The sequence below is a fragment of the Macaca nemestrina genome, chromosome 14 (assembly GCF_043159975.1).
Source record: "Macaca nemestrina isolate mMacNem1 chromosome 14, mMacNem.hap1, whole genome shotgun sequence".
NCBI classification, from domain to species: Eukaryota; Metazoa; Chordata; class Mammalia; order Primates; family Cercopithecidae; genus Macaca; species Macaca nemestrina.
In genome coordinates, this window is record NC_092138.1 from 92,573,560 (window position 1) to 92,587,081 (window position 13,522).

The 13,522-nt window shown below is 53.8% G+C and overlaps 1 protein-coding gene across 9 annotated transcripts in view; it reads left to right on the top strand.

The window, feature by feature from the left end:
• The window catches only part of DAB2I (DAB2 interacting protein), a 217,053-nt gene that overhangs the window by 162,921 nt on the left and 40,610 nt on the right, over positions 1 to 13,522 (top strand). Inside the window, exon 1 of one of the 9 annotated variants that reach the window (XM_011750499.3) lies at positions 11,704 to 11,840. The exons of 7 other annotated variants lie outside the window; for them this stretch is intronic. The gene's annotated coding sequence lies outside the window, so the exon portion shown is untranslated. Of the gene's footprint in view, positions 1 to 11,703; positions 11,841 to 12,304; positions 12,627 to 13,522 lie in introns of those variants that run through there. One more of the 9 variants, XM_011750500.3, reaches the window with a different exon arrangement.

Here is a 13,522-nt window from a genome sequence, read left to right on the forward strand (position 1 = left end):
GAAGTGCTTGTTGGAGAGGCAGACCTTAGAGTCAGACACAATTGCCTTTCTAGCTGTGTGACTGGGAGCAAAGAACCTGACTGCCTTGCTCCTCTGATCCCACCTGTGTAAAGGAGGCATAATTTGACATACCTCACAGGGCCGGGCTGTCCGGTTGTAGATGGGTTGCAGTGTATATGCCAGCAGCCTGCCCAGGGTTAACCCTCCTGGCAATGAGAAGTATGCACGATGTGCCAGGCACAGAAGTTGGTGGGGACACAGATCTCTGAAGAAGGATATGCTTGGACATCCTCCTCTCCAGATACCTTTCCTGATTCCCTGCTCCCAAACTGGAAATGCTCCTGCAGTCTCTCTAGGCCCCCTGTTGGGCCAGGCCCTGCCCTGGACACGTTTCACCACGTCTTCTGGGCCCACAGCCTGTTATATATGATTTTTGTTTGGTCTTAATATTTGTGTACCTTCCCTTCTCTACTAAACTACCAGTTTCCTGAGGACAGACCTTGTTCACCTGTTTGGTTCCTGGTGACACTCCCTTCCCAGCTGGGTGGCCTTGGACTGGTTGTTTAACCCTGGTGCGCATGTTTTCACATCTGTAAAATGGGAACATTGATCTCTCCCTCTGGCACATGTCATGGTGAGGAGGTTAATACCACACGTGGCAGTATTGTGCCAGATGGCTGTACGGAATGGAGTCGAGAGAAACATTGGGAGGAAACCAAAGCAGAGGCTGCCCCTCTGCCATCCTTGAAGTAGGGAATATCTAAGGGAGTGGGGCATAATGGTTATAAATGCTGTCTTGTTACAGAATTGCTGTCTGGTTACATGGGGAAGTGGGAACAGAGTGGTGGCCAATGGGCCTCTCCTTGTCTTCTCCAGCTTCTTGCTGTAGAGGGCTGGACTTGCCCCAAGAATGGACTGTTCTGGCTTCACAGTAATCTCAGATTGCTGGGGCTGGGGCTGGTTGGAACCTACCCACAACCACTGACCTCCAGGCACCTGGATTGCAGTACCTGGCATTAGATCTCTTCTTTTGGCAGCCATGGGGTCTGGGTGTACAGCAGGATCTCCCTGCATTACCCCACAATATTATTGCTGGTCTCAGGGTTGGGGAGTGTTTAGGGAGACTTGAGTTCCCTGACCTTTCAGGAAGCATGCATGTGAACATAGGCATTGGACCTGGTGTAGACATGGTGTGGTGATGGCTGGGCCCTACTCTGGTGGGGTGGGAGCAGGACTTGGGGACTAAGCAGCAAATGACCTAGCCACAGACACAGAAATGGCTCTGGTGGGAGCCCAGCTAGTGGCACTGGACTCTCTGGGGGCCAGGGCTGAGGGCACTGCCCAGGTTGATCCCGGCGTCTTGTACAGTAGAACCAGCAGTCACAGGCTCATAAACTGTAACCGTCCTCTTTCCGTTGCCTCTTGGTAGCATTCAACCCCTGGCACACTGTGCTGGGTGTTGCCTAGCACTTGGCACTGTGACAACCAAGAAAGAAAAATGCTGACCATGTCTCACTGCTTGTTCGAGTAAATTTACTCTATATTTTTTAGAGATGTTGCATGGGTGGGAATTTACTCCCACTAAATGTTTTGATGGAAACATTACATTTTTGGAGTGAACATGTGTCAACATCACTGTGGGGAAAAGGTTCCAGGATTCTCTGCCAGCCGGAGTCATCGCCATAAGACACTGGTTGGGGGCCTGGCAGGTGGAGATGATGTGACCGGGCTGGTAGTGGGGCAGAGGTAGCCAGACGGCGGGAGTCCAGCTGGCTGGTCTGGAGGGAGAAGGGGGTCTGAGCTAGGGGAACTGAATAGGTGGTGAGGAGGAAGGGAGTGGGGAGGCTGTGGGCTGACGATGTAAATTAACCACCCACACAGCTCAAAACTAGGTGAATGGGGAGCTTGAGGGGCAGGAACAGCGAGCAGAGGCTCTGAAGTGTTGAACACTGGTAACTCAGACCCGAGGGACAGTCTGGGGCCAGATTGTTGAGGGTCCTAGAATCCCAGCTCCCACCAGTAATTAGCGGTGTGAGCTTGGGCAATTTTTCCAAGCTTTCTGTGCTTCTGCTTCATTTTTACCAAAAGGTAGCATGGATACCCACAGCTTATGGCTCTTTGGAGAATTAAAGGAGATAATGTCTATAAAACACATAGCAGGTGCCAGGACACATTTGCTCTTTGTTAGTGATGATAAAGCCACGCAAGTATAGATGTGCTCACATAAATTAACAGCTGGTGTACTGAAACTACTTCCTGAGTTGGCCCTCAATCTAATACCAAGTTTGTTTTCTCACATTCAGCTAAGTACAACTGGTCCCTTCAGAAGCCCTTGTGGTCTCTTGTACTTTGTGGTACAACTGTGGTCTCTTCAAAAGCCCTTGTTCATGAACAGCCAGGCCCTGGGCTGACTTTGCTACAGGGCGGGCATCCCTCTCCGGCCTTGTACCTGTTTCTGTCCTACAGACGGATCCTGAGGCAGTTGGTGGGTTTTAGCAGCACCCTCCTTCAGAAAGAGCCTCTGTCGTCTGCTCAGCCTCTAGAAAGAAAAGATGTTTCCTCTCCCAGGATTTATACATCTCTCCCCACGGGACGTACAGGCATTGCCTGGAGGTATTCTTTGACAGTCGTGGCCCAAACTCTTGTCACTCAAAGAAATGGAAAGCTTTTTGAGGGGTAAGGGTTCCAGACTTCCCCAGAGAGCCTAGCCCAGTTGCTGAGGACATCTTCAGATCTGAAAGAAGGTAAGACAGGAGCATCCTGAGCTCTTTAGAGAAGACTGCCTGCAGTGTGTGTGTCTCCATCACTCATGTATGGAGTCCCCTAGGCCCTGAGAACCAGAGATGAACAGACCCCAAGGAAGGCCTGGCAGGGTAGGCAGTAGTAGCCAGGAGAGGGGAGTCAGACCAGGAATTCAGGCAGAGAGAGGGAGAGATTGTGCACTTTCCTGTGCCTGGGGCCACTGGGCAGGCTTCCCTCAGGTGGGGGCAGTTGAGCTGGGCCTTGAAAGGTGAATGAAAATTAGAAATGGGGGCAAGAGGGGAACCTCGTGGAAGCAAGGGTGTGACTGTGAGAAAGGCAGGGCATGCACGGGGAAGGGTTAAAAAAGGAGGCAGGCCTTGTGACTATTCCCTGTGATAAGCTTCAGGTATAAAGGTGAGGAGTGTGCAGGGACAGGTAGGACCTACTGACGGGCGAGGCCCAAGGCTCTGGGCTTCTTCTGTGGCCGCGGGAGATGCTGAAACCAGGAGTGACTGGATCAGGGCAGCCTCTGAAATTCCCCCAACTACACATGGCCAGGAATGGTCACTGTGTACTCTGTACTTTTATGTGTTACTCAAGATGTTGCTGAAAGGAGCCTGCAAGCGGTTATGCAGACCTCTGAGCAGGGGCTAGGAAGGAGGGCACAGAGGAAGTGATGGCAGACAGCTGGTGAGGGTAGGAGACCCACTGGAGATGGACATATCCTGACCCTCAGATGCAGGCTCATTTCTTGTTAGCGCGTGACTTCTTCCTGTGAGAGCTGTCATGCAGAGGCAAAGGCCCTGTTACAGGGCCCTGTTTTCTTATAACAAGATGTTTTAACAGTGTGGATGAATCATCAGGGGATGGCTTCTTGCCTGAGGGAAATCTAGGAGGGCTTCCAGGAGGAAAGAGTATTCAGATTAAGGAGGGAAACAAGAGGGGACTAGTAAAAAGTGCAAAAACAGTTGTCTAGGCGTGAGGCACACTTTCAGATGTAGTTGGGTGAACTTGAGCAAATGACTTAGCTATTCCAGACTTGATTTCATCTATAAAGTGGTCGCAGTATCTGCCTTGCCTGTTTGTTGCCATGATTATGAAATCAGTGGGAGCAGACCTGGCTTGGAGCCTGCACCCTGGAGGGAGGTGATGCTCAGAGGATGCACTCTGCTTTTGCCTTCCTTGTTGGCTTGGCTGCTCTGGAGCCAAAGTGGGCTTCTCTGGCCGCAGGACCTCTCTGAGACTCTATCTTCACCTTTCCCCTGCTAGGAAATTTTATTAAGACATTGGATAAACAGATGACAGCTCTGAGGGAAAACTCAGAAGGAAGGGGACAGGACACTGTAAGTGCTCTTCTGGCTGGGAGGCTTTTAGGCAGTAGGGGGAGCTGGATAGCTCTTTTGGCTTTGGAGGTGTGGACAGATGCAAATATGGGCAGACTGGTGGTGTTGGATCGCCTGGCCTGTGTGCACAGCAGAGCTGAGCCTGGAGCCTAGGGCCCAGCAGGGGATGGAATGAGTCAGGGACCTTTCAGGCTGGAGGCTGCTGATGGGGTCACAGTAAAACCTCTTCACCAGTCCTGCAATAACCCCAGATGGTATCCTGCCTGCCTGTACACAGTAGGTGCCTGACACAGCCTGCAGCTTAGTAGGAGCTGGGTAGTTGTTTGCTGAAACACCGGAGCAGGTTGCAACTGCCAAGGACTGGCCTGGGGTCTGTGATGCCTTAGGGTGGAGGATGGGAGGAGCTGGGCAGGACCTAGGTAGGACACCAAGGGGTGGCTCTTGTTCTTCCACTGGCTTCTGTTCATATTTACATCAGGAGGCTGTGCAGCCTTGGGTTCCTGGCCTCAGCTGGATTAGCACTTCTAGCTGGTGGCTGTAAGTGAAGGAGGTGTGACGGTATGATACCCTGCTTGTGGTAGAGACTCAGTAAGTGGATACCATTGCAGTGGCTTCTCTAGTGGGGTGGGAAAAAGGGTCACCCCAGGCAAAAATACCTGGTTGGCTGGGTGTGCCCTTCCCCTAGGGGTTTTTGTTTCGGTGAGGGCCTGGTAAGTGACCCAAGGATGAATCTCCAGGCCAGCAGGTGGGGCAGGGGTTTGTCTGCCCACAGGCTTCTGGGCGCACTCAGGAACCTGGGCAGCTTACACAGCTCACCAGCCTGTCATCTCCTTCGCTGCACTCGACCTTTCCCTTCTGTCCTGCTGGACTAGCCGGGTGCTTTCCAGAAGAGAAAACCCGGGACTGCTTCCTGGGAACCCAGTGCCCTTCCCATCTTAGGCTGTCTAGTCCCAAGTCGGGGTGGGGAGTCGGGTTAGGGGATCATGGTAGGCAAACCCCTGGCCTTGTCTGGACCTCAGTTGTGTTCACTTGTTAAAATGTTTGAATGGAAATGTGGGGAAGGGAGAGCCTTTGCCTTGTTTGGGTCTCTGGGCTGTGCTGGTCTAAGCCCAGCGAATCCAGGGTAGGGCCAGCGGGACCGAATTGGAATGCGCCGCCGGAGCCAGGCCGCGGGTGAGTGAGGGACTGGCGGGGCCGGTGGGGACCCAGACTCGCACGAAGGTGGGGAAGGGGTTGCAAGGCAGAGGCCCGCGAATCCCCGCACCGGGGCCTGCGCATCCGCCTCCCCCCGCCGCGTGCCCAATGCGCAGCGGCAGGTCGCTAGCGGGAAGTTTCTGCAGCTGGGGGCAGCTGGCCGCGGAATGCTGGGAAGGGCTGGGCCTGCTGCTGCGGGGTGGGTGGGCGGGCCTGGGCTGGGGCTGGGGCTGGGGCTGGGGCTGGGGCTGGGGCCGGGGCCGGCCGCTTCCGGGCTGGACAGGGTTTGGGGCGTGGCGCAGCCCGACATTAGTCCGGAATGCTCTTCGAGCGGTGCTCGGGTGAGGTTACCTTGGCGCGCCCCCAAATCTTTTGGTTCCCCTGCTCCTGCCTTCCACCGCTCTGGCTGACCTGGCTCAGACCAGCTTGAAAAATGCATTCATTCAGTACATCTGTCAGGTGCCTACTTTGTGCCAGGCTCTGGTTCGAGGTGTGCTGGGCTTACCTGGGCGTGCAGGTCCCTGTTCTCGTGGACCGGACATTTTCATGGTGGGTAAAAGACAGAAACAAACAAGATGACTTAAGGCTAGTTCTGTGGAGAAAATGAAGCAGGGTGGTAACTTGGGAGATGGTAGTTGCCCCTTTAGTTAAGAGATCAGGGAAGGCCTCTTCCTGGGACGGGACTTTGGGTCTGAGACCAAAAGGAGGAACCAGCGTTGCCCAGGGAATGGCAAATACAAAGGCCCAGAGGCGGGGCTTGGGGCAGGAGATGACCTTGGGCGGAGTCAGCATTTTAGGGGAGGAGCCTGTCGGGACGGCTCCTCCCTCTTTCCTGACCCAGAGCTCTGTGCTCAGGCCTGCACCCTGCCCAGAGGCCCTTGGAGGGAGACTTGCCGTGGCTGGAAGCCATAGTTTGCTTTCCGGAGTGTTTCTCGTCTTCTTGGACCTGGAGGTTGTGCCGTGTGGTTACCTGTATGGAAGACTGTAATTTTCCACTTTGTTTCCTGAAGGACACGGAAACCTTTAGATGTTGTCATCACTGTGTTTATTTAAGTCATTTTTGAAAGTTCAGCTTGGAAGACACAGATTCAGCACGTGCCTTTCGGGAAGGGCAAGCCCTCCTAGGCTCACCTCTTAGATGCCGGCCCGGCCGAGAGTCCTCCTAATCTGTCTAGAATAGGTGCCTGGGTGAGCACCACCCTTGGGAATGGGCCTCTGTGGCCTTGGACTTCTTAGTGACAACTTCGGTAAGATCCTGGGCCGGGCCGGAGGGCCTGCTCACTGGAGACCTGGCCATCTTCGGAAGCCAGATCTGGCTCCAGAGCCTCAGGGGTTGCAAGTGCCCAGAACCAGGTCAGCAGAGAGGCCTGCGCTCCCACCACAAAGGTCTGTTTGAAGTTCTGTGGGAGGGAGGACAGACACCACAAGGAAACTTCCTCCCGGGTAGGTGGGTCTCCAGCCTGGTATGGGGTCAGACAGGCTTTGGATGGGGGTGGGTTGGGCTGGAGGGTGAGGAGCTGTTTCTCCAACAAGGCCTGGTCCCAGAACTGAGTCCTCAGTGGACAGGGCTTGTTGGTGTGCTGTGCAAGTGCAAGGCTTGGGGGACTGAATGGGGGACTCCCTCGGACATGGGAAGAAGAGTGAAGGTGGGGACTGGGGTTGCTAAACTGGCTCCTCCAGGGAAGCAAGCCCTGCCCTCCTGGAGCTTCCAGCCTTTAGGTGGGGAGGTGGGCTGGGGAGAAGCTTTAGGGTGCAGCTCAGAGAAGGCCAAGCAGGCAAGGTTGTGGGGCACCTGAATGGTGGGCGTCCAGCAGCCTGGCTGTTGACCTAGGCTCAGGGAACCAGCATTTGGTTAGGTGGGCTATGAGGAATGGGCCTTGACCCTAGGCTGCGGGGCTAATGAGGGCCTTTAGCCAGAAGCTGCCAGCACAGGTGAGGGGGAAACTGCCGGTGCCCCTGTGCCCTCGCACTCTCCCAGCCCTGCCTCTCCAAGACAGATTTAACAATCCACGTCTGTCTGTCTCTCTCTCTCTCTCTCGCAGTTAGTATTGCAGGAGAGAAGCTTTACTTCTGAAACTTTTATTGATCCAGACACTAATAAAAAGTAAAGGTTTTTTTTTTTTCTTCTTTTCTGCTAGAGCAAAGAATATCAGAGCCCTAAAAGACAAATTTGTTTTCCTCCTCCCTAGATCTGGGAGGGAGGTGTAGGTTGGCCTTGTTCAGATCTAGCCTCTTCAAGAAGCCTCCCTAACTCCTCAGGCCTGCAGTCATCCACCTGTTCCCCAGCAGTTAAACGAAACTGCCACATGTGCCTCTGTCTGACCCCAGAAGGCTGGGGTGTCACAGAAGCTTTCCTTCCCACCTGAGGCCCCCAGGGGTAGGGAGAGACGCCATGGGAGGCATTCAGGACCAGGCTCTTGATTTCATGTATGTCTCTCAGGGTTTGGAGTTTGGTTCTTTGGCTGCCCTGGTCTTTGTTTTTGCATCTTGATTTCATCAGGACTTACTGAGCTTTTGCACCGTGTCAGACCCTCTCTTAAGACACAGAAATACAACACATAGAGCTTGGCTACACACAGCTTACCTTGTGACAGGAGAGGCAGATAATAAATAAGCGGAGAAAAAAAGTGATTCCCGATTGAGTGAAGTTTCCCTACTGAAATGTGAGTCAGGGATTTCTGTCTGCTTTGTTCAGCACCTGTCTTCCCAGTGCCTAAATAGTGCTTGGCACATCGTTTGCACTTAAATATTTGCTAGCCTCATGAGCAAGATGCTATGAAGGAAACAAACCAAGTGTTCCACCGGGGAGTAACGGTGGCAGGGCAGGACCTGTGTAGATGGAGCAGTCAGGGAAGGATTGAGTTGCAGAAGATGCCAGAAGCCCGCCAATTTGCTGTTTGAGTGTGTTGGGGCAAGAACTCCTAGCCTAGGGAGCAGGAAGTACAGCCCTTGAGCAGGAAACAGACTTTGGTGTGTGTGGTGGGGGGCGTTGGGTGTTGCTGGATGAGGTCAGAAAGTAGGTAGGTCACGATTGCCAACGTCTTTCACCTGGGGAGCAGTTCACATTTATTCAGTGCAGTGGGGAATAATTGAAGGCTTTTAAGGTGAGGAGTTCAGTAATCTGATTTGCATTTCTGAAAGGTCCCTCTGACCCCTGGTAGGGGTAGGGGGAAGCCCAGTGGTTTGGGAGGCTGCCTGGACAACAGGCTGCCTGGGGAAGATGGAGAGGAGTAAACAGGGATGTGGGATTTCAGAGGAGGTAGCAGGAGGATTTGTGTTGGATTGGATTCTGAAGGCCAGGGAAAGGAAGGGCTCCTGGCTTTGCTACTGAGGCTCCACGCTGGACATTTCAGATGTGAGATTCCGTGAGATGCCCTGGAGGTGCTGTCAGGCCGGCATGGAGATGCATGGGTCCGGAGCTCAGGAGGGGAGGGCTGGGAATACACTTCGGAGTCATGAGCATGCTGGAGGTATTTAGAGCTATGGGAGTGGATACAATCACCAAAGGAAAGTGTTGTGCTAAGGAAGAGTGTCTCCGAAACAGGCCTGAGGAACTCCAGCACCCGGAGGAAAGGAGGTGAGGTGCTAGACTGTGAGAACAGAGGAAACCTGGAGCACGGTGGCCTGGGTTCAGGGGATAGTAAGGCACAGAAACTGGTTAACTTTGGCAACCTGGAGGCCTTTGGTGTCCTCAAGGAGACCCAGTGGTGTCGGAACAGACAGGTGTGTTGAGTAGGAAAAGGAGTTGAGAAGGTGGCGGGGGCAGCAGTGAGCAGAGAAGTGCGTGAGGACCCAGCCAGCCCAGGATGCTGAGGAGGGGAGGGCTGGAGAGGGGCCCGAGTGTTCTCTGTCCACGGCGTGGGTTTACCAGCAGCTGACCCAGGGCATCTCAGCCTGGTGATTCTGATTCCGGAGCACTGATAGGCTCCCCCCAGTGATCTTTCCCAGCTCCCTCAGCCCTCTCCACCTACTCTGGAAAGCTCGCTGACTGTGCCGTGTCACATTTTTGGACTCAACACTGAGTCTGTTGACCCTGGTTCCCCTGTCAACCCCTTTCCTTACCCCAGTCTCTGTGGGTCCACGCAGAGTATCCTGGAACCTGCCTTACCTCAAGTGTCTTTCCCAGAGCAGAGCTAGACTTCCTTTACACCAAGGGCATTTCTCTGGAAGGCTTCTTTATGTGTTTGGCTTCTGGAGAAGTTTGAGATTTTTTTCACAATATTTTGGTGGCCAGGAACACTAACTCTCACCCCCAACAACCCTGCCCCAGGACTTTGCTGGCTCTGGGGAGGGTTTAGAATGCATCGGCTTGAGGGTGCAAGGTTGGCACACATAGCTGGAGATAACCTAATGTCTGCTGGACCCCTGGTGGGTTTCAGTGTCTGTTGAATGAATGGCACGCAGATATTTGAGTTTTGGGTTCCCAATTGCTTTGTTAAATGCTTTTCCTGGTTAACCAATGTTTTTACATCTGTTATCTGCAGGGAATAGTGTATTACCTCATTTTATACATGAGGAAACTGAGACTCAGGAAAGTAAAAGGACTTGTCCAGGGTTCCACAGTTGCTAAATGACACGACCAGAATTGCAGCCTGGGCCTGCCAAATACCCAAATCGGGCCTCTCCTTACTGACTAATCCTGGGGGTGAGGTACACCGTAAGCAGGGAGGTTAAGGCACCCAGGTCTCCTACTGCCTCTCAGGAATAGTGGCCAGATGTTCTGCCAGGGCTCCAAGGCATTCCTCCTGCCTCCCACCCACCCATTTCCTCTGATGCTGGACACCTACTCCTCTCCCCACATGCACACCAGATGCATTTGGCTCCAGGAAGATAGGATGAGCCTTGAACCTTGTCAAGTCTTGGGGATGCTTTCGGCAAAGCCTCTAGCTTCTGTGGAGGCTGTTTCTGCAGCAGGCATGTAGGGTGGCCCTATGGCTGATGCAGAACTCCCCATAGGTAAGGTGAGCTCAGCAGGATCACATGCCATGACCACATGTGAGCAGTGGAAGACAAACCCAGAGAGGTCTGGAGGCGGGGCCCCACTGGAGAGGCGAAGCCTTGTGCTTATGCTACCTCCTGACAGCCTGTGTGGCTTTGGGTTCTCGCTTCCCTCTTGCTCTGCCCCTCCTACCCAGCAGACTTGCTTAGCCTGGGCCTGGGCAGCCAAGGCAGGCTGTTTTCAGGCCTCAAAGGATTTGGGCCACAGCCCAGCCTTTCTCAGTATTTCTCACCTTCTGTCCTTGTCTTCTTGTGGGAAGGAGCAGGGATCTGGGAGGTAGCAGATGGGGGGTCCTGCCTGGAAATCACTGAGGGTCAGAAACAGGCTGAGAGAAAGAAATGACTCAGCCACAGTTACTGCCCAAGAGGCTAGTTTCCTATTTGTGCCTTCACCTATCCTGGGGCTGCTTCCTTCACGCCAGCTGAAAGCAGGCGTTTGTTACGCACTCACTCTCAGCCAGGCTTTGCTCTGTATCCTCTCAGCAATCCTATGAGGTAAATGCTATTATGTCCATTTTCCAGAGGAGGAAACTGAGAGAGCCCAGAGAGGTGACTTAACCTGTCCAATACCACACAGGTTACAAGTGGCAGAGTCCAGGTTTGAACACAGCATGGCTTCAGAGCTCATCTTCTTTACCATCAGGCTGCACGTCCTGAAACTTATTTGACTTCCAGGCATCATAGAAACAGAGTGAGGGCACTACATCTTTGAATGACTTGGCCCCTGTGGAGTTAGGCCTAAAGCAGCCTCCTGGCCTTGGCTTTTCTGACCGAAGATAGCCACACTGGGCAGGGCATGGTGGCTCACACCTTTAATCCCAGCACTTTGGGGGAGGCCAAGGTGGGTGGATCACCTGAGGTCAGGAGTTCGAAACCAGCCTGACCAACATGGTGATCCGTCTCTACTAAAAAAATATACAAAATTAGCCAGGTGTGGTGGCCCATGCCTGTAATCCCAGCTACTTGGGGGGCTGAGGCAGGAGAATCACTTGAAACCGGGAGGCAGAGGTTGCAGTGAGCCGAGATTGCAGTTACACTCCAGCCTGGGCAACAAGTGTGAAACTCCGTCTCAAAAAAAGAAGATAGCCACACAGAACCTACTGTGGGCCCAGCCACTCCAGGTGCCAGAATGGCCCATGCTTCTCTGAGGGTACCATAGACCAGGTGCTGAGACCCAGACAGTCAAGTCTCTCTTCCCTTCCTCTCCCCAGCCCACTCCTATTCCAGTAACTAGGCAGGCCCTGCCCACCCTTGCCCCAGGAGAAGCCCCACTCCTGTGGACAGTGGAAGGGCCTCAGCCAGCTTGCCTGAGTCCTGGGCTTGGAAGGACGGTTGCCCCCATCTGCCTTGGTTCCCTGCACCTGCCTTTTCTTCCCCGCGTGCTCCCTCTGACTCCCCGCTTTTCTCTGCTTTCACCTTCCCCTAGTGTTCTTCTTCTTTCGTGTTGTGTCAGAAGCCATGATTTCCAGTCTTCTCATCTGGAAGATGGAGGAAAAGATAGACCCGACCTCACAGGGTTCTGAGGCTCAAACTGAAAGCCTGGTGGTGGGGCACCTGTGACAGGTGAGACTCCTCATCTTGCCCCCTTCTTTCTTCCTCATGAAGGAGAGACACTGGAGGATGTGGAGCAGCTGGGGCCTGTGGTCCAGGTGGGAGGGAGCAGTCAGGGCCTCGTGGAGGGAGCAGGTGGGAGGAATACTCTGGCTATGATGGACCTCACGGGGTGTGGCCCAGCTTTGCCACTGACTTGCGTGAAGTTCTGGCGAGCTGGGGAGTCCCTGCACCCTCAGCTTCCTCATCTGAAAGATGGGGCAATGGTAATGCCTGTCTGTGGAGTGGTGAGGAATAAATGAGACTGGGCCATAAAGTACCCAGTGCTGTGCCCAGCACATAGTGCCCAAAGAGGGCCACTATCCTGTCTCTTATTCTTGAGGTTTAGCTTCCTTGTTTTGTTTTTGAGCTCTTTAGGACTTTCTTGGAATTTGAATTTTTTCTGTTGTTTATTGTGTCTAAAATCTTCCTCAGAAGCCGAGGGCCTCTAACCTGATCATGAGTTTTGGATTTTTTTTTTTTTCTGCTTTCCTGTTTCCTGTACAGGAAAAGGGGACCTGTACCTTTAAGACCCCAGCAGGCCCAAGTAGTACACTGGCCCTTTAAAAGCACATTACAGAGAGTTGGAACATAGCCTTTGTTGAACTGGCCATGATTAGTCCCAGCGGACAGGGCTGGAGTGGCGTGTCTGGGAGCTGGGCGGGGCTGGGCTGGCTGGGGCCAGCCAGGAGCAGCAGACAGCGGGAAGGCTCACCCGGCCACTCAGCTTCCCGAGCCTGGTGGCCGTGCTGAGGGATGGTGAGTGGCTTGAGTGGAGCTGGGAAAGCCAGGAGGGAGGCAGTCTCAGGGCCCAGGGAGACCTGAATGAGCTGGGTGGCAGCAGACACCTTCAGTGAGCGACTGTCACGGGAGCTGGTCCCAGGAGGGTCTCTGGAGCACCCTGGGATGCCGTCTCTGCCCCTCTACGCAGACATCCACTGCCGGCCCAGAATGTAGAAGCAGTTAGGATGGCCCTGCGAAAAAGCGGTACACCAAGAAGAGCACTGTTGCTGTTTTTAGTTTTTAAAATGAGAGGAAGCCCAGTGTGAGTCGCTCCGTCCGCCAGGCGCAGTGGCCCCTATGGTGTGCTCCGTTGAGAACCGGGAAATGCCAGGGACTGCTGACAAGTTTTCTGAGCTGAGGAGCTTGGCCTTTGCTCTGAGTGGCCGAACCCTTGGCTGGCTGGGTGGGGCTGCACTGGGGCTTGGGGGCCATGGTATCTCCGCCCCAGCTCCTCAGCAGAACTTTCTTTTTTCTTCTCCCTTCCTGCTTCCACTCCCTAGTCCATGGGGCCCAGGCCTGCTGGGTGGGGTGGAGGCGGGTGGGAGACTGGGAAGACTGTGTCTGGGCCAGGAGTGTGTTTTGGCTCTGCTTGAATATTTGAAACAGTTGTCAGAAGCCAGATCACTTTGGTGTGGTAGCATCTTTACTGGGCAAGTACCCATTTCTGGAAAAGTCAGGGGAAGGATTGGGCTTGTTACAGCCAAGTCTCAGTGCAGGTTGGTCTGAACCACCTTTATTACCACAGCTGGGGGCAGATGAGACTGCCTGCCAGTAGGTGTCCTCACTGTTTTACAGACAGCCACCCAGGAGGTGACAAAGGCAGGGCTCAGTATATTTCTGGTGACCCAGGGTTCCTGTAGTTCCTTAAAAGT